The sequence below is a fragment of the Antechinus flavipes genome, chromosome 2 (assembly GCF_016432865.1).
Source record: "Antechinus flavipes isolate AdamAnt ecotype Samford, QLD, Australia chromosome 2, AdamAnt_v2, whole genome shotgun sequence".
NCBI classification, from domain to species: domain Eukaryota; kingdom Metazoa; phylum Chordata; class Mammalia; order Dasyuromorphia; family Dasyuridae; genus Antechinus; species Antechinus flavipes.
The window spans coordinates 522577149-522603699 of record NC_067399.1 but is presented as its reverse complement, the minus strand read 5'-3'; the positions used below and the strand labels follow the sequence as shown (position 1 = coordinate 522603699).

The window sequence follows — 26551 nt, the reverse complement described above, 5'->3', positions numbered from 1 at the left end:
TTGGAATTAAATTAAGAATTTAAGATTACATACCTTGTTATAACCTTTTTTTCCCAAAAGCTGAAGAAAAAATAGAGGACTAAAATTTTAGTCACTAACACCAAAATTAAATGTTTGTTTGTTTTTTCCACTGAGGCAATTGGGGATAAGTGACTTGCTCAGGTCTCACAACTAGGAAGTGTTAAGTGTCTGAGACCAGATTTGAACTCAGGTCCTCCTGATTTCAGGGCTGGTGCTCTATCCACTGTGCCACCTAGCTGCTCCTAAATCTGTTATTTAATAGCTTACTGTGTCTTGGTATGGTAGCTTTTTTTTTTTTTCATTAACATTAGATTGAGTTTAGGTGGTTATAATCATGTGGTAGAAATGGTAGCCTGATATTATACAAAATGTGATGTGGTGGAAAGAGCACTAAATTGTCAAGAGACTCAGTTTTAGTCCCTCTAGCCACATTAACTTCTTTGTTTTTGTTTCTTCACCTGTGAAAGTGTTAAATTAAGTGAACTCTGAAGTCTCTTCCTGCTTGTAATATTCTGTGCTTTAAGGCTCACTGAATTAGGAATCTGGCAATTAATCCAAAAACATAAATCCAGGTCTTCTGGAAATCAGCAAGTCAAAAATCACTTTTGAATTTCTTTTTTTTTTTTTTTAACTTTTGTTCTTCCTATGAATTCCAAAATAAAGCATGATTGTGCAACTGCCAAGATAGTACAGTTCAATAAGCAGTTTACAAAATATGTATGACATATGGCTATAACTGTCTATTTTTAAGGACTAAGTATAACTTACTAAACGTCATAGCTAATCTTTCTCATTTTCAAAGATCAGACATGTGATATAGACAAGATTTGGACCATAACAGAATTTGGTTTTTGGTTTAATGTTTAACTTTGCATAAGTAAATTACCAGTGGAAGGGACTAAAGTGATTTAGCTTAGCTAATTAAAGCAATTCCCTTTGGGTCATCTGAATACCAGTACCCTTTTTTTTTTTATAGGTATTTAATGATGAGAGGGCCATAGAATTTAAGAACTGGTGGGACCTTTAAGAATCTTCAAGTCTTGTTCCCTTCGATTTGAGAATAAAGAAACTAAAGACCAAAGAGTTTTGTAAGCCAAGTTAATGCTTGTTGTGGCTTAAGTAGGACGAAAACCTAGATTTTTGTAGTTCTTAATGAATGCCTTATTTGGGACAGAAAATTAAGCATGGTTTCCTAAAACAGTTTCTTATTGAGAATCCAGTTTAAATGGGAGATTTTGATAGTGAAAGATAGAATAAAATTAAATTGCTTGAAAAATTTCATCTACATTTTGATGTATAGTTTCAATAAAATTTTTCATCTAATAGGTTCTTTTTCAGAAGTGCTATTTCATCTAAACTCTGACAGCTAAAGTAATGATAGACTTGATATGATAGATTATTATTTTCTGCTTTATCATATTAAGTCAAGTTTGGAATTTTGTCTATTGCATATGCCTTAAAATAAAAATTTTGTTTTGTATAATTGAAATAATTATAATAATTTTTATTTAATAATCTTTCTGGTATTTTCTTTTTGACATTTGAGATATTTTCTAACTTTGAAAACGTGAGCCCTATGATACTATTTGTTTTTTTTCTAAGCATTGCTTTATTGCTGCTTTCAATGACAAAACTTACTTTTTAATTAAAATTATCAAATGAATTCAGAAATAGGGAATTATTTTTAACTCTCATCACAAGCAGTATGTTTTTAAAAAGTTAAGTTGATCAATGTAAGAACTCAAATATAACAAATTAATTTAAAATAATATGCATTCCTTAATGATGGTAAAATTCAAGTGATGTTTTTATCTTTGTAACTTTAAGGAGCATTGTACAAAGTTACCTAATTACCAAAAACTAAATCCAAAACAATCTGAAATAACTAAAAATTAGAGCAGGACAGGATTTAGTATTAGAGTCTCCTGTTTTCTTTCTTACCCAATTAGGACTGTCTTGACTTACTCAAAAAGGAACAAAATTTCCTTTTTGAGCTTATCGTATAAAAAAATAAACTTGTATCTACTCATCTTTAATACCAATAGAAAAAAAATACAATTAGTATGAGATATATAAAGCTACTTAGAAATTATTGAGTATTCCTACCACATGGATTATGTAAATATTTATAAACATATAACTTTTATTTATTTAGATTCAGATACTACTGAAATGTGAGACCATTGAGCTGGGGAAAAGGATGTTAATATTTCCCTCTGTTTATGTTTTCCTAAAATCAGATTATAGAATGTGCACTTGAGAATCTTTTTAACTTCCTGATTATTCCAATTTGTATAAAAACTTAACCTTTAAATTATTTCTTAGAAGATGAGTTCTAGTGCTTCTTTTTTATTTTTCAGTGAGAATGTCAGCCTATTTGTTAAAATAAATTTCTAGCTATTGGCCTATCACATAGAGACCAATGGGAAGTGGACATGTTTAAAAAGAAAATAACTAAGCTTTGCAAACTCTTTCAATTCACAGTGCAGGGGACACAATAGTGCTTGATTGATAGATATTCATTGAATTGAATTCTGATTTTGCACTGGAAAAAATATTTTAATATTCTGAATATTAAACATTTGAATTAATGTATATATATGCTTAGTGAAACTTCTATTCTGATCTTAGTAAATGAATTTTTTTTTTAAGGCTTCTTTTCTTTCGAGTGGAATGCATTGAATTAGGAGTATTTTCTAGTTCTCATGGACACTGACTGTGATTGTATGATGTGGGCAAGTCTATATTGCACAAGTACAGCTTTTGATCAATTTTAGATCAAATCAAATTAGCTTTGTTATTTTTGTGAACATAATGCCAAATCAAGCTTGCAGATTTGATGTTTCAGCTTTCTTTTTCACTTTGTAGATGCTTGGTCCTCTGATACTTTATGTAAAATTGCTGTCTTTTTTAGCAAACAGAATGCACAATAGTATTTTCCACTTATATATTTTATAGTTTTCAAAATGCTTTCCTTAAAATGATCACGAAGATAAGGTATATGTTATATTGAAAATCACTTTGAATTTCTCAAACGGAAAATATACAAATTGAAGACACCTAAATTGAATTGTTAAACTTTTTGTACTTTATGCATTTAGATGTTATAAGGTGTTTTTTTCAGTATATATTGTCCTCTATTGCTGAATTTGCAAGCCATGAAAAATATTCAACCTAAGATCCTTATAAATATTTCCATAAGTTAGACCAAAAGTTTTCATTTCTTTGGAAAAATTGGAGTTGAAAAAAGAAGTTTTCATCTGACAACCACAAGCCAATCATTGTTAGATGTAAAAAAGAAACATCTGGGATAAATAATGAAAAATGGTAGGAAATCATTACTCCCTTTTAAAATCTACTAAACCACTTGTAAGTAGCTTCATTTCTACAAGGATAAACATATTTGTTTAACTTTAAGACTATCTATTAATCTAAAGACAAATTGTTAGCTTTATGTTTTGCTTACTCTTAGTATCACTTTATTTTGTGAAGTGGCCCAAAATATCATTCAACTCAAATATGAATTAAAAAGACTTATTTGCAAAATATGAATTTTTTAAAGTTAAATGATTGCATTTTCATTGTCTAAATGATTCATTTAATGTGACATTTATTTTTTAAATAGTTTAATGGAATATTTATATTTGCATTTCAGTGTATATATTATCATAAAACTTAACACTACTAAGCTTTCTTTTGGTAGAACATTTTAATGTAAATTTGTTTTTTTTCCAATTAGAACAATTATTCATTGTGCTTTGAACTACCATTATGATGTGCAAATACTGACAACATAAAACAATATTTTAACTGTATTTAATGAATCTTAATAATAAATATATTTTCTTTTTTAAAAAATTATTATGGCTATTTTATACTTTGCATTATGAAAGAGAATTGCAACTTTTAGATCTGTTAGAGTGGTCTGCATTCATATAATTATCAGTCATAGGAGAGACCTCAGCAGTCATTTAGTCCAACCCATATGTAAAGTGTTTCAATCTAAATTATAATACTTGACATGTGGTTATCCAGGCTATATTTGAAGGTTACTAAAGAGGAGAAAACTCCAGGAAGCTCATTCTGGTTTTAGATGGCTTCAGTAGTCTGCAGGTTTGAAAAATTTTCCTGACATCAGTTTTCCTCTGCAACTTGCATCTATTACTCCTGGTATTGTTCCTTTGGGCCAAATTTTTAAAATCTAATTTAAAATTTAAAATTTTTAAATCTGATCTCTTAATAACACTATCAGGTTACATTTGAATCTTCTCCAGGCTTAACGGCATCTGTTTGTTCAACTGATCTTCTTTCCATATAGATTTGAGACTCTTCACCCTGCTAAATGCTTCCTCTAGACATTCCAGCTTATCAATGTTCTCCTTAAACTGTGGCATTCCAAACTTCACACAAAATTCCATTTATAAATTAAATAGATTCAAAATCATTTCTAATGGATTACTTTGATTTGTAACATGTCAAATTATCTCTTTTTTTTAAGAGGAAAAAAATTATTCTTTTAAGGGCAGAAAGAGTTCTCTGGGTAGCTTGGATTTTCCCCTTGCCTGAAATATATGAGTATAGACTGAATGGTGTTTTTTAATTCCTTTCCAGGTATTTTAGTCCATGAAACAAGAAATAAGGATAGTGGGGAATGCTAGGGAGTTTTTATTTGAGAGAATCTACCATTTATTCAAATGTGGAATATTTCCAAGTGATTTGCATATACAATACAGAAAAATTACTCATGTTAGAATTCTGACTCAAATAAAAGATGTAGTTTATATTTTATCTTAACCACTTGGATTATTGTTGATTTATGACTTGCTAACTGTCCTGTCCCAGGAGGGAAATATTTTATGTCATGAAAATTCAACATTATAGCCTGCTGCTGTAGCCATTCCAAATTTAATGAGCTTGGTCATTGGACAAAAAGTATTCAGTCCCTTGACCAGTCCTTACTTGAAGTGTTTCCAACTTGATAAAATGTGCCAGAGCATGGGAGTAGGAATAATAGGATACATCTAAAACATTCTGCAAATCAGTGCCTAAATTCAGAGAGGTTCATAAAGTTAACTACCGAATATAATTTGGAGTTATCCCACACCACGTTATAAAGATTGTCTATTAAGGTGTGAGGGAGTAAATCCACTGATTAAATCATAGATCTTTTGAACTATATTGTGTTTGTATATTTAAAGTATAACCAACCAGAAAACTCCTTCTATTAAGGTTTCATCTAGGAAGTGAAAGCTTTTTTCAATCAAAAAACTCTTTACATGGAAAACAGGTTTATGATAGGTAATTAAGATATTTCATTGATTTATTGCCTTTTAAAATCTTGAGTTATTTAAATTTAATGTACAGTTCCTTGAACCAACAAATTTTGTCTCAGTATTTTAAAAAAATATCTTAAATACATATGTATGTATGAGATAGATCTGTAAAATTTTAAATTTAATAAAGACTATCATGAGAAAAGTTATTCTTAATTTTGGAACCCTACAATATATTAAAATTATCTTGATCAGTAGAAGTCTACCAGTCTATTATAGTTACATTTTATATGTTTATGAATTTTACTGGATTCTTGTGCATGCTATATAATTAGTTTTTAATTGCTCTGAGTTGTATTTAACTAAAGCTGACTGAATGTTGTCCCCTTAGGATCCTCATGAAAACAAGTTGAGAATCTCTTGAGAATAGCCAAGTTTATTTATTTTTATCTTTCCGTTTCAATTTTACGTGTTTTAAATTTTAGGTTATTCCTTAAACTAGGTTGTAATTTTAAAATGTGATTAGTGATTAGATAATGCTTATCTGAGTGTAATAGCCTTTACATTGCAAAATAAAGCTTTTTCTTTTATGCTCTAACAACCTTATTTCTAACTAACATCCTATGTGATGAGAGTTTAAAAATAGATTTTTTTAAAAAGTAATTATGGAGGCACAAAGCTGGAGGCTCATATTGATAATATGCTCATAATATGAATTGGTGCAGTTAGAAAAACAATATATACAATTTTACTATATTAATGTAATGGAAAGAAGCAACACCTAGATGCATAAGTAAGGTTTAAATTTGTCCCTGAAAAAGAGATTTAAAAATGTACCTCCTTTCTTTCAATTAGAGAAGTAGGGCATTATGGGAGTGGAATATTATATTAAGTTTGCTGAACTGCTTCCTCATTATTATTATTACTATTATTATAAGAGATAGTTCTCTGAGTAAGGAAAGGAGAGGGAGAGAGAGAGAGAGAGATTCAGAAATAAAAGTGATAGAAATTATACCCCCCAAAAAAATCAGAAAAGGTATTCAAGAGAAAATGTACTTACCTACATATAACTTATCTTCTCAAGTTTTTCAGAAAATATTGAGGTCTCACTGAAGTGAATAATAGTAATCTATTATTAAATAGCATCAATTGGTCATTTTAATTAAACATGTAGTAGTGGAAAACGTGCCTCACTGTTATTCTTCATACCATTTTATTATTTCATCATCTAAACGTGTTTAGGTGAACATACAATCTGGGTAAATATTCTTTTGTTTTTTAAATAACTTTTTATTGATAGAACGCATGCCAGGGTAATTTTTTACAGCATTATCCCTTGCATTCACTTCTGTTCCGATTTTTCCCCTCCCTCCCTCCACCCCTTCCCCCAGATGGCAAGCAGTCCTTTACATGTTGAATGGGTTACAGGATATCCTAGATACAATATATGTGTGCAGAACCGAACAGTTTTCTTGTTGCGCAGGGAGAATTGAATTCAGAAGGTATAAATAGCCCGGGAAGAAAAACAAAAATGCAAGCAGTTTATATTCATTTCTGGGTAAATATTCTAATCCAGGTTCTCTCAAGTTCTCAAAACATGATTATAAGCAAGGTAGTTCTTGTATCTCTGATTGAGAATTTGGGAGTTAGCACTTATATAAATACTATCAGACTATGTCTGTTAGGTTAGTGACGCTCATGTTTTGAGAACAAATATCTCATCTCTCCACATGCTGTCTTAGAAAAATATTGCTCAGGATAATTGAGTGTAGGTTATAGAACCAAAAAATTCTAGTGAGAGAAAAAAATAAATCACAGCCTGGAGGGGGAGGGGTGGCTACTACTTGGGTTCTATGATACTTCTACTCCTTTTGTCCAACTAGGTTAATTTTATTCATTATATCCTCAAATTTTCTTCAAAGCAGGTAATTTAGTATTTAATTTGGTAGTCCCAGTGATAAACCCTTCATCAACACAAAAGCTTAGCTCCATTCAAAGGGGAATTGCTCTCTATGGATACTGGTAAATCACTATAGTTTATGTCATAATCTAGCACCCTGGGGCTACTTAATATGTTTTGAGCCTGAAAGCAGTTTATAAAGAGAGGTTTTCTTCAAAAATTCATTAATAAGGAAGATGGATTATAAAATATGCATACGAGGTGTGTAGAAGAAAACTCGACAGATTCTCATTTTCCTTCTGCATGTATTTTTCTGCATGTGGTTTCCCATGCCCTACTTTAAGAAAAAAATATTACTCGTGAGCAAGGATCATTAATCTGAAAGTTGAATAGCAATTTATTAAATCCGACTAATAGTTATAGTGTTTCCCTCCTGCAAGCTTTAAAGTATTACATAAATATTATCAGAATTATTAGAACTTCTCTACACTACTAGTCAAGATAATATTTCCAAGAGTTTTTTCCATGAGTCTACCAAGAAAAGTATACCAAGTTAATTTATACCAGAGCTTTTAATGCTTATTTGGTTCCTTATTCCTTTATTTCTAAAATACTTCCTCTTTCCTACAATTTAGGGAAATTCACTTATTTTATGTAACATTTTTCAGGAATGAAATATCTTAGTAAATTTGGATTTTTAGTTGGATACAACATAGGAGTTTAGACAAATTTGTTAAAAAGAGAAATACTTATAGTTCAGATGTTCATTTTTCTTAAATTCTATTAGACTAGTTCACCTTCCTATCATTCACCTCTTCCTAAGACACAATTCAAGTACCATAATAACAACTATGTTCAAGCCAATTTCTAGCATCAGAAGATCTAAGCATATCTTTAGGTAGAGGGAAAGGATCCAAGAGAGAGGGAGAAATTGGAGATGAAAAAGAAATCTGAATCATTAATAGTGCTTCAGATTCACTTCATCTCAACTTTCTAGATCTTAGTACCTTCAAAGCTAAAATCAGAGGATTATGCCAGTAGATCTTCTCTTAGGTCCTAATTTTATCCCCTAATCCTGTGACAAAAAGGGAATGAGGAGGTGAAGTCCTAAGGGACAAGGAAGGGGAACAGTTAGCTTTGACAAGGAGAAAGACTCATAAGACCAAAAGAAAAAAAGAGACTACCTGGGCAATTCCAGTAGAATTTTCCCATAAGTAGAAAGTTTTCGCATCCAGAAAGAGAACTATGGAGACTGAATGTGGATCAAAGAATAGTATTTTCATCTTTTTGTTATTGTTTGTTTGCTTGTTTATTTTTCTTTTTTGTTTGTTCCTCTTATTCTAATTTTCTTGCATGATGAATATGAGACTATGTTTAGGAAAATTGTATATGTTTAATATAAAAAAGGGGAGGCTATTTAGGTGTGGAGAAGAATAAATAATGGCTATTATCTAAGTTAAGTAGGAAACAATTGCTTGAAGCAATGGAAGTGGAGGTAAAGCTGATTACTTAGAAGAGGTTTGGAAACCCAATTATTGAAAATGTAATGAGTCAACTAGAATTGAAATCATATTCAATAGGATGAATTTGTGGTCAGCATAATTCCTATATAGGTTCCTATATAGTTCCTATAACTTCTTCCAGCAACAGTGAGGGAGTAGGAGCTTTCTCCAGCAAGAACTGGAATAAACAAAGTAGGAGTGACCAAGATTAAGAAATAGCCAAAGGGCAAATGAAGAGATTTTTTTTTTTTTTAAAGGCCTGAGCAGGGGGCAGCGAGGTGGCACAGTGGATAGAGAACCAGTCCTGAAGTTAGGAGGACCTGAGTTCAATTTAGCCTCAGACATTTAACACTTCTTGGGTATATGACCCTGGGCACGTCGACCCCAATTGCCTGGGGGAGGAAGGGGAAAGGGCCTGAGCCCTGATTTGTTGACATAGTTATAGACAAAACTGGAGTAAGGGATTGGGAGATCTGAGAGGGAACAAGGAATGAGAGGTAGAATAGTGTTTATTTTTTTCCTCCAATTATAAGAGTAATAATAGCATTTACATAACACTTTAAGGTGTACAATGCACTTTATATTTTCTGATTTGATCCTTACTACAATCTTGTAAAGTAGGTGCTATTATCCTCATTTTACAGGTGAGCAACTGAAGCTCTCAGGGACTTGCTCTAAATCACACAGCTAGTAAGTTTCCAGACTAGAATGTGAACTTAATTTTTCTTGATTCCTGCCAATTAACTTTTTCCCCTCATGGAAGTCCTGTTTCTTTTGTCTGAAAATCTGTTTACAATTTAAAAAATTAAAATGGCCAATTTAAGATTTTATATCATTAAACTATAAGATTTGTGAGCCCAGTTTATGGTTGGTCAGGATTCATTGAATCGCCAGAACTTAACACTAACAGCTGGCACAAAGTACTTAATAAATAGTTGATGACTGATTGATCTAAATCTAAAAAAAAGTATTAAAAGATGAGTGTACATAATATCAAAGAATAACTTTTCACACACGGGCCACAATATCTATGAAGCTGAAATAAATTAATGGCTAAAAGAAATTGCATTTCAAAAGTTCAAGTTAGAACCTTCATATTTGGATTAAAAATGATTGCAAGAGTAGCAAACATTCTCTTCACACCCCTGGAATCATACTACAGTTATTCATAAGTCAAGTTCCAAAGGAACAAACTTTTTATAATTGTAATATGGTTTCAAGGGTACCAGGAGAACCCTTTTTACACTAGCAAGGTAGAAATGTCTAAAATATAAGGTTTAAAATAGGATTGCCAGTAAAATAACATTCCCCAAAGTTCCCAAGTGTGTATCTGTCAGTTGTTAAAACTCACAATGCATTTTCCCTTCAACACAATGCTTTTAATAGTGTCTAGCCCAGTCCAGATGATTTTCTAATCTATGATGTAATTGATTGATATTACTATTAATACTAAATTCTAAGTTCTGAGCTCCAGAAGAAGCAGGACCTACTAGAAGTATAGCAGAAAGAAGACATTTTTCTCAGTCTAATCTTTCTTTCTGAGTCTAGTGTCATCCCAAAGCAACATTTTGAAATGAAGCTCAGCTCTGACCTCCTCTTACATTCTATAATCCCCATCCCTTCTCCACTTTTGAAGTGGCCTCCAGTGCTATCATAATATCTTAAGTGCCTGCTTCCAAGTTTATCTTATCCTTGGGGATTTATAACATAGTAACACATGTTATTTGCCTATTAGTGAGCAACAACTTTTATTAATTATTAAATCACAATAACTAAAAGTTTATAGAGTTAAGGTTGATGTCACATCTTATATTTATACTGCTTGTTTCAAAGAGTCAGAGCCCAAAGGATCGAGGTATGCTTTGAGAAATTTTCTCATTCACAATTCATAATTTCCTCCCGGAAAACTGAAAAAATATGTCTAATATCTCATAATATCCTGGGACTGTCTCCCCAGTTACAATTTATGTTACTTTAGATATTTTATTCAAATGGGGAAAAACAGCTACAACTCCTATAATGAGTAACCATTAATCCTAAAGAGGCCTATGATTGATTAGAATCATTGGAAGACCCTGCATATGATGGGGAAAGAACATAGAGGTGGGCTCAAATTCAGAAAGACTATGGTTCAAATCTCTCTTCTGACCAGCACATACTATGTGGCTAGGCAAATAAAGTCACTTCACTTTCGTGCTCTTGGTATATCTAAGACTGTTGTAAAGAAGGTGCCAACATACTTGGACAGAAAGAGTTTTCTTACTTTGGAATTCCCTATACAAACTAGATCTCGGATCTAGAGCCTATAAGTAGTGTGGAGAAAAGTCCTTTCCCAAATATGTTTTCTTAGCCTGCTTAAAAGCAGGAATTAGGGAAGGGATAAGGTGGCATCTCTCCTACTCTCCCATTGCAATTTTCAGCTCTTCATGGCCCCCTGTTCCCTCAATTTCTGAAAAAAGAATGGCAAATTTCTCAACTCCTCCACTCTGTGAAAGCTGGCACCTCCTCTGTGTGAAGTGAAGGCCAAAAACTCCTCAGCATATTTTCACCAAAAATCCTTCTGAGACTTCCACCTTTCTTTTGTTTGCTTCTCCTCCATATCATATGTGAATTCATGTAAAATACATTTCTAGTTGGTATATATAATATATGTAATATATAATAATATACTCATAATAATTAAATATATTACATAATAAATTACATGCAGAACATATTTTATGTATTACAATATTCAACTACCTTCCTTCCTAGCAGACAGTATTTTATCCTATGCCAATAGATACTATTTAGGTGACAATCCTTTTTATTATTCCTCAGTATACCTGCTTAGTCACCAGCAGGAAAGGAATAGGACAGAATGTCTGCTCTACCTTGATACCACTTCTGAGCAGCACCTACATATATAGCACCTAAATATAACATTTATATAAGACTTTAAATTTTACAAAGTAGTTTTATGAATAGTATTTATTTTGTCCTCACGGTATACTGGGAGATGGGTGCTATTATTCCCCTTATTTTGTGCTAAAGAAACTGGAGTTGGCAGAGGTGAAATGACTTTCCCAGAATTATTTCATGAAACAGGATTCAAATTCAGGTCTTCCTGATTCCGGGTCAATCACTTGGCTACTTTGGGTTGAAGTTGCTTTGGGACACATTGGCCAGTGAACTAAATTTTGACCTACAGACATCTGAGGGATATAAGGGCGGTCTGTTGCCCCTTAGGGGTAAGTTCTATCTGCAGCTACTATCACCCAGGAATTTCCAACAAGATGACTACTTCTGAATTGAAGATCTTTTCTTTACCAGAGCAGGGATTTTCTATGAATCTTGAAGTGGTCCTAATAGCATTCCATAATCTCTAGTGATAAATCCTCATTCAATACACAATATCACCTTTATCAGAATCTTAGCTTAGGCCATCTCCATGTTGTTTCTTCTCAAAAGATAGGAGTCCAATTGCACTCTGTTGTTGGGGCCTTCTTAGGAGCTCAATTCTTTTAACTTTTCTATATCTTTACATTCCTCTTCATTTGGCAAGCCATTCACTTAATATGGTTGGCAAGTGATTATGACGGACTTTCCTGTAGAGTTCTCTCCACTTCTCATTGCTGTTAACAGATTGGTAGACATTCTGTTATTTTTGATGAATTGATACGATATGGCTTTCCTTTCATTGGTTGGTATCTTGTGTTTCACAGGAATACTGAGTTTACCTAACAGGGTCCTGACTCTCAGCTTGCATTCCTGATAGTGGACAAAAGCATTGTAGAATTGTTTATTCTTCTTTAATGTTTTTCTCTGCTAAAGCCCTAACCAGATGAAAGGTCTTTTCGCATTCAGTCAGTATTGTGACATCTTAGTTATAGCTCCCTAGAGTTCCCTTCTACCAACAACATTCCAAAGTATAGGTCAATGTGCAGCTTAGATTCCCAAATATCAACAAACATAAGGTAATCCCCTGCATCATTACCCTGGAAATTATAAGCATACAAGTGGTAATAGGGCAAAGTGAATAGAGGACCAGCTGTGTGAAATTTTCTGCAATTCATTTAACCCCTCAGTATTCAAGGCACCTCTGTTAAACTATAAATTGCCGACAAGCAACTGACCTGCTTTGATAGGATTTTTTCATGTGGATGTTTGCCATAAGTGAAATCATAGGTCCAGTTCCCAAATTCTGTCATGAGCATGGACCAGAAGTGTCCAGGGCTAGCTATATACCAAGATTGCTCTCTGGACTAAGTGTTCCAAAACAGTCACAATGTCACTTAAGATGGCGTTCTAATGTCCTGATTGGGAATTTTTTGGAAAATGGCAAGACATGATTAATTATATATTTCTTAACTCTTGCCATGTCAAGTAACTTGTCCAAAAATTCAGCAAAGCAATCCTTTTACATTTCTCTAGCTGATTTACTAGCTTATTCATCACAGGCCCTTCATACCTTTTTCTCCCTCTGCCAATTTCCCATGGTTTCCCTTTCTCCAACTCTCAGTGAAAACTTGATCTCGTACTACACTGAAAAAAGTGAGACCATTCCCCAAGAGCTCACTCTTCTTCCTTCTTCATCTTTCATCATTCAAATGACTTCCCCATTACATACTCTTTCAGTGCTGGCATGTACATGGCCTCTCTGCCTGCCAAGACAAATGCCTCTACACACACAAGTGATTCCCATTCCATTTCTTCTCCAGCAAATTGCATACACACACCCATGATTCTAACTCTCTCACCAGTCATACTGGCTTCCTCCCTTATGCCCGTGAACACACCCAGCTCTCCCTCATTTTCAAAAATTTTTCACCTGATACATCCATTCCAACCATTATTCCTCATCTTAACACAAAAACCCCTTTTATGGCTAAACTGCCTGAAGAAATTGTCCATAGTAAGAGCCTCTGGTTCCTCTCCTATAATTCTTGTTTAAACTCTGCATTCTTGCTTCCAACCTCATCATTCAACTGAAACTACTTTCTTTACTGCTACTGCTACTACTACTACTACTACTACTACTTCTTTACTACTACTACTACTACTCTACTACCTACTACTCCTACTACTTTACTATTACCACTACTACTATATTACTACACTACTATTACTACTACTACTATACTCAACTTTACTACTACTCCTACTCCTACTCTACCACCACAATTACTACTACTACTACATTACTATTATACTACAACTACTTTACTACTTTACTACTACTATTACTATACTACTACTATACTACCACTACTACTACTACTATGCTACCACTACTACTATTACTACTACTATACTACTACTTTACTACTCCTACTCTACTAACATAACTACTACTATTATACTACTATTTTACTACTACTACTTCTACTCTACTAGCACTACTACTACTATTACTTCTTTACTACTACTACTACTACTACTCCTCTACTACCACTACTACTACTACTATATTACTACTATATTTGTTGTGAGCTCTTTTTGTAACCGTGTTTTTGCCTTTCTTCATATCTCCAGCACTTAACAGTGCCTGATATATTAATAAATGCTCATTAATTTGTTGACTAAAAATGCCAATCCACATCAGAGAGTATTTTGATAGAGAAGTTAAACTCAGAGAAAAATTTCACCCATATTATTTTTACCATCTTGGAGGCCAGAGGCTTTGGGGTAGGGTAAATCTATGCATATTGGGTAAGGTAATCAGTCACTTTTAGAATATTGCTTATGGTTTTTTTTAGCCTTTACCAAAGAAGGTGTTTCTGTACCAAGTCTATGTAAGTTATCTATATGAATCAGTTCAAAAAGTTTGCTAATAACAATGCTCACCAAGTATGCAGCTTGAGACAGCATTAGATCTGTACAAATCATATACAAATTTTGCTACCATTTATGAGCCAAAAAATCTGTTCTGCACCATAGCTAACTTTCTCACCTTGTATCTATCCACAATCAACCTAGACAAGGAAGGCTTTCATGACTGGAAGACTTTGGGTATCACTAATTTTTTTCATCTGCTTTGAATAGGATCTATAACTATTCAAATCAATTCAATAAATATTTAAGTGCCTGCTATATTCAAGGCTAGGCACTGGAGATATAAAAGCATAGGATGTATACTGAAATGTTCTCCTCAGTGATACATCTTATAATCTCCAACTCCCTTCAACATTCAATTCAAATGCCAACTATAAAAAACCTTTCCTGATTCCTCCATTTCTTAAGTGTCCCTCTCTTCTCACTCTACCTTCAAGATATTACCTTGTATTTATTTGACATACATTTTATAGTCATTAATTTAAAGTTTTTCACAAATTTAGAGTTAGAAGAGACCTTAGAAATGATCAAATCCAGTTTCATTTTATAAAAGAGGAAATCAAGGCTAGAGAGTAAATTATCTAAGATTTTATAGAAGAGGAAATCAAGACTAGAGAGTAACTTATCTAAGATTTTATAGAAGAAGAGATCAAGTCTAGAGAGTAACTTATCTAAGATTACAAAAATAGCAGGAACCCTGATCCTAGGATGCTAGATGTAAAATTCTTTCCCAGTAGTATTCTCCCCCATGTACATTTGACAGAGCTTTAGTAGGAGGAAAACTTCTTGAGGATAGGGACTATTTCATCTCCATTTCTCCCCTAGCACCTCAACATAGCATATAGTAGGTGATTAATAAATCTTTGTTGAATTGAATTTTTTTTAAAAGGCCTGCTCCAAAGAGTTTATTTCCTATTTAATCTAATACTGTGTTAATAAGTTCAATCTTCTACTATTTAGTTTGGCTTCCTATAAGATAAGTAAACCTAATCCTCTAGAAATCATATCCCTTTCTTTTAGATAGCAATATAACCTATATATCATCCTGCCACTTATTGCCCTGCCAGCCTTATTTAACCTGGGTTTGGAGGATTGGCTCAAGGCTATGTAGTTTTCCACTGTGGCATGATTTCTGGAGGAAATCCCAGACTCTCTCCCACACTTTCCTGTGTCAGAGGCTCTACTCCTTTGAGTCACATATTTTCTCCTCTCCTATAGGAATTTCTGTTGTCTCTCATACATGAGATTTAGGGCATTTACAGCCATATTGCTTCTCCCTGGCCAGGGAGATTGTTATTGGCCAGGGCAATGATCTCTCTCTGGCTGACAGTATACAATTTGGTATCTGCTAGAGGGTATAGAGCAATGAATTATTGATCTTTACCTGCAACTGTACATTATTCATAAGTCTCATTCTCGGTGTCAGCCCACTTTAGAGTAAAAAATTTTAATCTGGAAATAGGAAAATGGATCTCATTCACTGAATCCCTGAATAGAAGATTCAACAGGCTTCTGGTGACCATTATTTTCCTGAGATTAAAAACTGCTTCCAGTCCATCCCGGTTGCCATTTGAATGTAATTAGAGGGTGTATTTGGATGGACACACACACCAACACAGGGAGGCACTTAATTATGCAATTGAAGGATTGGTCACATTTTTCATTCCTGTAATTCCCAGAGCATACCCAGAGGAACACCCTTGATTGGGATACTATTTCTGTATTTCCCTTCTAGATATCTATACATGAAATTTTTGTGGGGCTTTGCAATGACAATATACTTTCCTCTGAACAAATCCCTAGTAAACAAATAAAAACAAAGACAAAAATTCCAGAAATATGTTCAGATCATAACAATTCTTTGGATATGGTCAGATAGGTGAATAATTCTCTCTGAGGATCATTCTTTTGACTTTTTTGAAATATTTTGTAACAGCTCCCTAAAAGCAACAAAAATATTATGGGATTAGATAAACGCTTAGGAAAACTGATACTTTTGTTTTCTTTTTTTTAATTATAGATTTTTATTTTCAAAATATACATATGGATAATTTTTGACATTCACCCTTACAAAACCCTGTGTTCTAATTTTTTCCCTTCTCTCTCTCCCCCAATTGACAAGTAAACCAGTATATATTAAATAAGTGCAATTCCTCTATACATATTTCTACAAATATCATGCTGCATAAGAAAAATCAGATCCAAAAGGGAAAAAAAATGAGAAAGAAAACAAAATGCAAGCAAACAAAAACAAAAAGAGTGAAAATATTATGTTGTGATTCACACTCAGTTTCCACAGTCTATGGTTGTCTAGTTTGGCATGGTAATTAATAGTTCTCTAAGTTCAGTATGATTGATTTAATCTTATAAGAAATAATGGTTTCCTAGTGATATAATAATTGTTTTATAATCAATGTAGAACATATAAGCTGGGACTTAGAGACAGAGAAAACAAGCAGACTTCAAGCTCGAGCTCAAGCTCTCAGAGCCAAGGAGAGAAAGATTCATTCCAGCTTCAGTCAGGCTTCTGGTGACTGGCTTGGCCTCCTGCACTTCCCCCACTGAGACCAAGGCCAGTCTGAAAGGCTCTCCAGAAAGCTGTCTCAGGCCCCAGGCAGGGAAACTAGATTGTGAAGGAGATAATAAGGGATTTGGATTTTAACAGCTGGCTATTCTTGTGGTAATTACTCTGCTGAAAGGAAGGTTGCACTAAGATCTTCAGAAAACCAAAAAGAACATTACAAATAGTATAAGGGTAAATTACAAAATCTCATAATTTACATTAGTATTTTTATTAGGAGAAAAGGCCATGTTACCATAAAGTGTAGAGGAAAAAAGAGGATCTTAAGAATGAAAAATAGACTAGATCTAGGGGCTTCAAGAGGAAGAGCAACACATGAAGAGGAGGGGAGAGGGAGGAATTGCAGATCTCCAAGAGGATTTTTTTTGTTTGTTTTTCAAAAACTTGAGTTTGAACCCCCAGTTATCTACATTCTTCATCCTAAAATAGTGCATCCTCTGGTAACCCTTAAGTTGGGACACATTTACTAGATAATGAAGTCTTCATATCAGTCCTAATAAGTAAGTCCAATTCTAAACATGCCTCTATTGGATCTTTAAGTGTTGTTGGGGTTTCAGGGAAGCCTCAGCATCTTCCTATACTATTCCCTAGTGTAGTTTCCATGGATCTCCCTGTAAACCTATTGGGACAAGTTATCCTGTGCAAACTTGGGACTATCATTCCCTGCTTCACTGATGGTACTCTATCCCTACAGCTTCCCACCCAATATCTGACTTTAAGACAAAGTGATTAAAAACTGCAAAAGTAAGTTTTTGTATTTTTAAGATATACTTTTGATCAAAATTTTTGTATATTGGACTTGAAAGCAATCAGTTTAGAATCTCAAGAATTAATATCTAGATGTATGTTACATTGTTTAAAAAAACTATTTATATACAAAATATTAAGAATTGAAAATTATAGCTTTCTTGATTTGGAAATTACAGAATATTCTCTCCAGATTCTGAACAGGGAAAACTAAGCAAATGGAAAACAAAAGAAAAAGAATAAAGAAGAGAGTAAATCCAATTTAATTCAGAAAAATGCTTTGAAGTTTGCTTTTATAAACAATCTAACAGATTTTAATTGTTATTTGAATAAATCAGGCTTTTGCAAGCTGTTAACTAAATTGGGAGAACTCAAAATAAACATCACCCCACTCCACTGCTGACTCCTATGCCTATGAACTGATGTTGAATGAAGTGAGCAGAACCAGGAGATCATTATACATGGCAACAACAAGATTATATGATAGTCAATTCTGAACATGACTCTTTTCAGTCATGAGACAATTCAGACCAGTTCTAATGCTTTTGTGGTAAAGAGAGTCATCTACATCCAGAGAAAGGACTGTGGGGAACTGAGTGTGGATCACAACATAATATTCTCACTCTTTTTAAATAAAAATAAAAAGTTTTAAAAACAAAACAAGAACAACAGTCTACCAAGCTGACTCTTGCCTGGAATTAACACAGAAAGGGAAGCACTTCCTCTTACTATAGCTATTCCTCTTTTTCTTTTTTAAGGCAAATTTTTATAATCATGACAGGTAGTCTGTCAGATTGGCTAAGATGACAGGAAAAGATAATGATGAATGTTGGAGGGGATGTGGGAAAAGTGGGATATTGATGCATTGTTGGTGGAGTTGTGAACAGATTGAACCATTCTGCAGAGCAATCTGGAATTATGCCCCAAAAGTTATCAAACTGTGCATACCCTTTGATCCAGAAGTGTTACTACTGGGCTTATATACCAAAGAGATCTTAAAGAAGGGAAAGGGACCTGTATGTGCAAAAATGCGGCAGCCCTCTTTGTAGTGACCAGAAACTAGAAACTGAGTGGATGCCCATCAATTGGAGAATGGTTGAGTAAAGTTATGGTATATGAATGTTATGGAATACTATTGTTCTGTAAGAAATGAACAGAAGGATAAATACAGAGAGGCTGGGAGAGACTTACATGAACTGATGCTAAGTGAAATAAGCAGAACCAAGAGATCATTATACACTTCAACAACAATACTATATGAGGACCAATTCTGATGGAAGTGGCTATCTTTGGCAATGAGAGGATGCAATTCAGTTTCAATTGATCAGTAGTGAACAGAACCAACTACACCCAAAGAGAGAACACTGAGGAATGAGTGTGGACTGCTTGCATTTTTGTTTTTCTTCCCAGGTTATTTTTACCTTTCTAAATCTGATTTTTCTTGTGCAACAACAAAACTGTATAAATATGCACACATATATTGTATTTAAGATCTACTTTAACATGTTTAACATGTATGAGACTGCCTGCCATATAAGGGAAGAGGTGGAGGGAAGGAAGGGAAAAGTTGGAACAGAAGTGAGTGCAAGGGACAATGTTGAAAAATTACCCATGCATATGTTCTGTCAATAAAAAACTATAATTTAAAAAATCATGATAGGTAGTCAACAGAAGGTATGAATACAATATTAAATCTTTATCTAATAGAATAACACTGGAGCACATCTAAATTATTATACTAAGATATATGTAAGATTTAAGTTATTCAAACCGAAATTATCATTCTTTCCATGTCCTAAATAACTATTTGGTTCTGTCATCTGCTTACTAACAGTTATATGTATATATATATATATATATATTTGTTCCTTGAAATAAACTTGTATATAGAATATGCTCTGAACTGCAAACAAATTACACAAGAAGTACTTTAAATATGTCCCCATGTTTAGAGAGTGTTTAGGAGCAGTGGTCTTTGTGGGTGTAATTTTTATTTCATTTGAATAAGGTTAAAACTAAACATATTTTACTATAGACAGTTCATTTGATACAATTTGGAATTAATTGCTTAGTCTATTTACATACCTCATTCTCAGTCTTTGGTTACAATTAAGGTAAAATAAGTATCTCTAAAATATAATTAAACTTAGATATAGAAGAAATCCTTTTACAAAGACTGTTGTTACCTATGTGTTCATGTACAGGACTAGATCCTTAGTAACATATCATCCTCTTAAGGGGGAATGAATAGCTGGAGTGAAGTGAATGACAAAATTAAAGTGATTGTATTAAATTGTTCTGAGATGTGCCTTCTTAACAGAAAAAAAGAATCTCTACAAGTGACCTGAATCAAGTAAGCATTAGGAATCAAGTAAGTATTAGGAGAAGCTACTCTGAGAACAAGCCCATTTCAGAATTCCTGAGAGGTTTCCCAAAGACCAAATGACTGTCTTAGAAGATTTTGAAAACCAAACAATTACTTGAAATGTCTGAGCCCAGAGACAGAATAAACTGATGAAATGGAGATTGGGAATGAGTTACTAAGAAATAGATTGAATATTCACCCTTCCCTTTCACTCCTTCCCATGAGCCAATATTTTTGTAAGATTTATTTATCAAAGGAAACTAGCTGCAATGTTTCTTGTCAATGTATCAATAGGTTCAATTTTTCTCCCTCTTTTCCTTATATAATTCCTGTCATGTCAAAACACTTAAGTCTCATAATTAACAATGTTGGTTGAAATGTTTGCTACCTTCAGATCTTGTTGTATCTTGGTGAGTCAATCTTGAGATGCAGATATATTGAATGCCATTTTATAATCAAAATATCAGTTAATGACTCATTAATGTTTTGCAGTGAATCAGAGGGGAAGGAAAAAGAAAATTAATATTTTGACATATCATTTAATAATCAATATTGGTCTATAATCCTATTCCCCATTTTACCAAATTTCATTTCTCAGTCTAGCTCAAAAGATTCTCCCAGTCTGAATTAAAGTCATGGATGAATAATATGATCATTCAGCCCTTTAGGCATTTGCTAGCTAATCATTTTTAAATGGAATTCTCATTTCTGTTTATCCCATGAAGAGAGAACCAACTTGGGCTATAGGATAACTACTGTCCTTGCTTTTCTTCCTCAAAATTAGGGGTGATTAATTTTGTATCCAAAGGAAAAGTTAATGGGGGTAGGGGAGAATCCTGATCGATGTTGCTCTGTTTTTGTGGCAGTTTTCAGATGAAGAAATTAATATAATCATATGAAAAATGATCTAAATCACTATTGATTAGTGAAATACAAATGAAAATAACTTTGGATACCACTTCATACCTATGAGATTGATTAAGATGACAGGAAAAGATAATAACAAATGTTGGAGGGGATGTGGGAAAACTGGAGCATTAATGCATTGTTGGTGAAGTTGTGAATTGATTCCATTACTCTGGAGAACAATGTAGAATTATGCCCAAAGAGCTATAAAACTGTGCTTTCCCTTTGATCTAAAAATACCACTACTGGCTTTGTATTCCAAAGAGATCATAAAAAACAGACAAGGGATCCACGTGTATAAAAATATTTATAGCTCCTCTTTTTGTGGTGGCAAAAAATTGGAAATCGAAGGAATGTCCATCACCTGAGGAATGACTGAACAGGTTGTGGTATGTTAATGTAATAGAATGCTATTGTTCTGTAAGAAAGAATGAGCACCTGGAGAGACTTACATGAACTGATGCTGAGTGAAATGAACAGGAACAGGAGATCATTATATACTTCAACAACAATACTATATGATGATCAATTCTGATGGACGTGGCCATCTCCAGCAATGAGATGAACCAAATCAGCTCCACTAGAGCAGTAATGAATTGAACCAGCTACACCCAGCGAAAGAACTCTGGGAGATGACTATGAACCATTACATAGAATTCCCTATCCCTATATTTTTGTCCACCTGCATTTTTTATTTCCTTCACAGGCTATAGTATACTATTTCAAACTCCGATTCTTTTTGTACAGCAAAATACATGTTAGGACATGTATGCTTATATTGTATTTAATTTATACTTTAACTACTTAACATGTATTGGTCAATCTGCCATCAGGAATGGGGGAAAGGAGGGGAAAAATTGGAACAAAAGGTTTGGCAATTGTCAATGCTGTAAAATTACCCATGCATATAACTTGTAAATAAAAAGCTATAATAAAAAAAAGTTTTTAAAAAGAAAAAGAATGAGCAACAACTCTCCCTGACATATAAAATTTCTTCCTCAATTAATCTATTTGGGAATCTTCTAGATGTAATTTAATCTGTAGCCTAATTTAGTTTACTTACAGAGTTTATCGGATGAAGTTTGTTTTTTTATGATTCTCTATTTAAGAAAGTTGATTCAACTTGCCTTTTTGCTAAAAGCCTAAAAAAAAAAAAAAAAAAAAAAAAAAAAAGCTTTTATAGCTACAATATAAAATATTTTTTTCTTTGTCACTCTGATGTAATTTTTGCCTTGTTAGAATACTAATAATTATTCAGGTTTGTTATTTTTTGTCTGAGGTCTGAATCTATACTTGAATATAATAATAAAATCTAGATTTTTAACTTTAAAAAAATGATGAGCAGGCAAATTTTAGAAAAAGCTGGGTAAGGCTTTAATGAACTGATATAGAGTGAAGTGAACAGAACCAGGAGAACATTTTACACTTTAACAGCAACATTGTGTCATGATCAACTATGATAGATTTAGCTTTTCTCAGCAATAGTGACCTAAGACAATTCTAATAGACTTGTGATGGCAAATGGCATCCATATTCAGAGAAAAAACTATGGAAACTTGATGTAGATCAAAGCATTCTGTTTTTTACTATTTCATTGTTTTTTTCTTTCTTATGGTTTTTCTCTTTTATCCTGATTTTTGTTTTACAACTTGACTACTATGAAAATATTTAAAATGTTTGTATATGTATAATCTATATCAGATTGCTTGCTGTTTTGGGAAGGGGGGTAAAGGGAGGAGGGAGAAAAATCTTACAATAGTGAATATTGAAAACTATGTTTACATGTAACTGGAAAAAATACTATTAAGTGGAAGTGGAGGAGAGAAAGTTAGAAGGGACAGAGTAATAGAATAGGTGTGCTTCTAAAAGGAGATGATGAAATCACAGAATTATACAAAGGAACTGTCCTTGACCAAGAGAAAGATCAACTCTCCTTCAAAGATTGCAGAAAAAGAAAAGGAAATTAAGCATTATGGTGAGGAAATAAGATATAGAATTGAGGAAATGAGAGACCATCTATATTCTAAATATGATATTAAGGTTAATATGTGAATACAGATAGATAAATACACATATATAGCTTTATATACATAAATATATACTTAGTATGTACTTATATTTATTCACTTTATACTTTGTGTGTATGTGTGTGTGTGTGTGTGTGTGTGTGTGTATTTATTTCCTCCATTAAAATATAAGCTCTTCAGAAGTAGGGACTGTTTTGTTCTTTGTGTTTGTTTCCCTTATACATAGTGAGTATAGAATGCAATTTCTTTTTTTTTTTAATTAAAGCTTTTTATTTTCAAAACATATGCATGGATATTTTTTCAACATTAACCCTTGTAAAATCTTGTGTTCCAATTTCCTCCCCCTTCCCCTATCTCCTCCCCTGGATGACAGGTAATCCAATATATGTTAAACATGGTAGAAATATGTTAAATCCAATATATGCATACATATTTATACAATTATCATGCTGCACAAGAAAAATCAAATCAAACAGGAAAAAAATGATAAAGAAAATAAAATGCAAGCTAGCAACAATAAAAAGAGTGAAAATGGTATGCTGTGAAACACACTCACTTCCCACAGTCCTCCCTCTGAGTGTAGATGGCTCTCTTCATCACAAGATCATTGGAACTGGCATCAATCATCTCATTGTTGAAGAGTCACGTCCATCAGAATTGATCATAGTATAATCTTGCTATTGCTATGCATAATGATCTTCTGGTTCTGATCACTTCGCTCAGCGTTAGTTCATGTAAGTCTCTCCAAGCCTCTCTGTATAGAATTCAATTTCAATTCTATCTTTTACTATGTGCCAACTATATGCAATTCCTAAGTGGAAGAAGGTAGACTAGAAACTGTTGTTCTGTAAGACAACTTCTATCCCCATGTTTCACCTTGTGAACTATTCTATCACCCCAAAAAGTATGTGACACAACTACTCCTGAGACCAAACCTCTTTCTCTCTACCATGTTTCTTCAGAGCTTACCTTCTCCAACATTTGTAGAGATAATTGTAATAGAAGAGGAGAGAGGTAATAAGGTACATTTGGTACTCTTCTGGTATAACTTCACCCAAGATCAGACTTCAATGCCATTACCTCTTTTCTCTGTCCCCATTAGACTATCCTACCTGCTGCCAGTCCTCATCCCCCAACCACTATTTTTGACCCAGATTAAATAACTCATTTGTGCAAGGCACAATGCCTACACGTTGGAAACCAAAGATATAAACAATATATACCCTGCGCTCAAGAAATTTAAAGTTGAATAACAGGTAAGAAACATATAGATATATGTGATACATGGGAGAATGCGATAACTGCAAAACAGAATGCTATGAGAAATTACAGGAAAGAACATTTGTTTTCACCTGGGTGGAGAAGAGAATTTTACAAAAGCTTCATAGAGGAAATAATATTTGAATTTGGCCTTCCAAGAAGGAAGGAACTTCAACAGGTAAAGATGGGGGAGCTGTATTCCAATTATGAGGTCGGGTGCAAGAAAAAGCATAGAGAGGGGGAAAAAAAAAGAGAACACAGGGCTCCAATTTATTCAGAAACGGAATACATAAAGCTTGGAAAAATAAATTGAAGACAGATTGCGTAGACCTTTGAATGTCAGGATCAGGAATTTGTTGTTTGCTTTATAGGTAATGGGGAGCTACTGAAAATTTCTTGGTAGTGAAATAAACTGATCAGAGTTGGAGGAACAAAGAAAGGGACCAGGTCTATGACCTGAGGGATCAGGTTCTTTTTGGTTTTAGGAAAGCCATGTTTCTCTTGGGAGATAAGCTCTCTTCTTTTGGGTAATAACTGATTGGTACAGACTAAGGTTAGCCTTAGAAACCAGAATTGCTGCATTTGATAGTTGGAAAAGACCTCAGCAGCCCTCTAGTTTGACTCACACTCAAAAAGTATCCGCACTACAATATTATCTGACAAGTGGTCAGTTAGTTTCTTCTTAAAGACCTCCAAGGAAGGAAAATCTCCATCTCCAAAGTCTACTTTTGAATAATCCTATTTGTTAGGAAGTTTTTCCCCTGACATTTAAAACGTATTTTTATTTATTTTGTTCAATATTTCCCAAATTACATATAAACAATTTTCTAATAGTTATTTTTTTATTATAGCTTTTTATTGACAGAACATATGCATGGGTAATTTTTCAACATTGTCCCTTGCAATCACTTCTGTTCCAATTTTCCCTTCCTTTCTTCCACCCCCTTCCCTCCCTCCAACTCCTCCCTTAGATGGCAGGCAGTCTCATACATGTTAAACATGTTAAAGTAATACTTATTTTTTTTAATTAAATTTCAAATTCCTTCTTCTCACTTCTTCCCCAATCTTGAGAAGACAAGCAATTTAATATTGATTATACAAGTAATGTCATGCAAAACATATTTCCATATTGTCCATGTTGTAAAATAAAACATAGAAAAAATTAAAAAAGAAAAATAAAGAAAGGCTTAAAAAAAACCCTAACTTTGTCTCTTTGAAACTTCAACATAAATTTCCAAATCTAGACAATGGAACAAATGTAGTCCCTTCATATGATAGCCCTTTAAATACTTGAAAGATAGCTATATGTAATGTCTAGGCTAGCTTTCTGGAAGTCCTTCAAATGGGCCTTGGCCTCAGCAGGATGTACACCACCAGAATGGTCAAGAATGGAGTCTAGACATATTTAACATGTATAGGACTGCTTGCCATCTGGGGGAAGGGGTGGAAGGAGAGAGGGGAAAAGTCAGAACAGAAGTGAATGCAAGGGATAATATTGTAAAAAATTACCCAGGAATGGGTTCTGTCAATAAAAAGTTATAATTATTTTTTAAAAAAAAGAATAAAGTCTAGATTCTTTATTCTGTCCCAGTCTTTTTCTTAGTGCAAGAGACATGAGAGCCACCATGAGGCTGGTCAAAGATAGAATGTCTATCTTCCAGTCCTTCTTAGCCCTTATATACCTTATTGTAATTACATCATTACAGCATGTTGATTATGTATGAACTTGGAGAACCATTATATCACCATACTAAGTACTAAGTATATATGTGAACTAGAAAACCATTATCTCATCAATTCCACTGAGTTCATACTTTGTTTCAAGTATACTTCTCCAGAGTTCCAAACCTCTATATCTTCTGCTTTCTTTTGTTTTAGAACACAATTGGCCACGCCCTCCCTGACTTCTCAAGAAGGGAGGTGAAAACACCAAAAAAAGGGGTGATCATGCCCTCCTTGACTTCTCAGGAAGGTGAGAACACCAGACTAATATTGTTAGGAGATTTCCCCTGGACTGAAGAATCTTACTTGAAACAAGGATACATAAATGCATCAGCATGGGAGGTATTACACAAGCACATAGTAATATAACCCAGGCTAGTAGCGATGTAACAAACAACATGAATCAACATGAGGAATTATACATCTCTATAAG

The 26551-nt window shown here is 33.5% G+C and overlaps 1 protein-coding gene across 2 annotated transcripts in view; it reads left to right on the top strand.

The window, feature by feature from the left end:
* SPPL2A (signal peptide peptidase like 2A) overlaps nt 1–9551 on the top strand; it is a 57316-nt gene extending 47765 nt beyond the window's left edge. Inside the window, exon 17 of one of the 2 annotated variants that reach the window (XM_051980646.1) lies at nt 9341–9551. The gene's annotated coding sequence lies outside the window, so the exon portion shown is untranslated. Of the gene's footprint in view, nt 1–997; nt 3880–9340 lie in introns of those variants that run through there. The other variant, XM_051980645.1, reaches the window with a different exon arrangement.
* Nucleotides 9552–26551: the final 17000 nt, after the last annotated feature.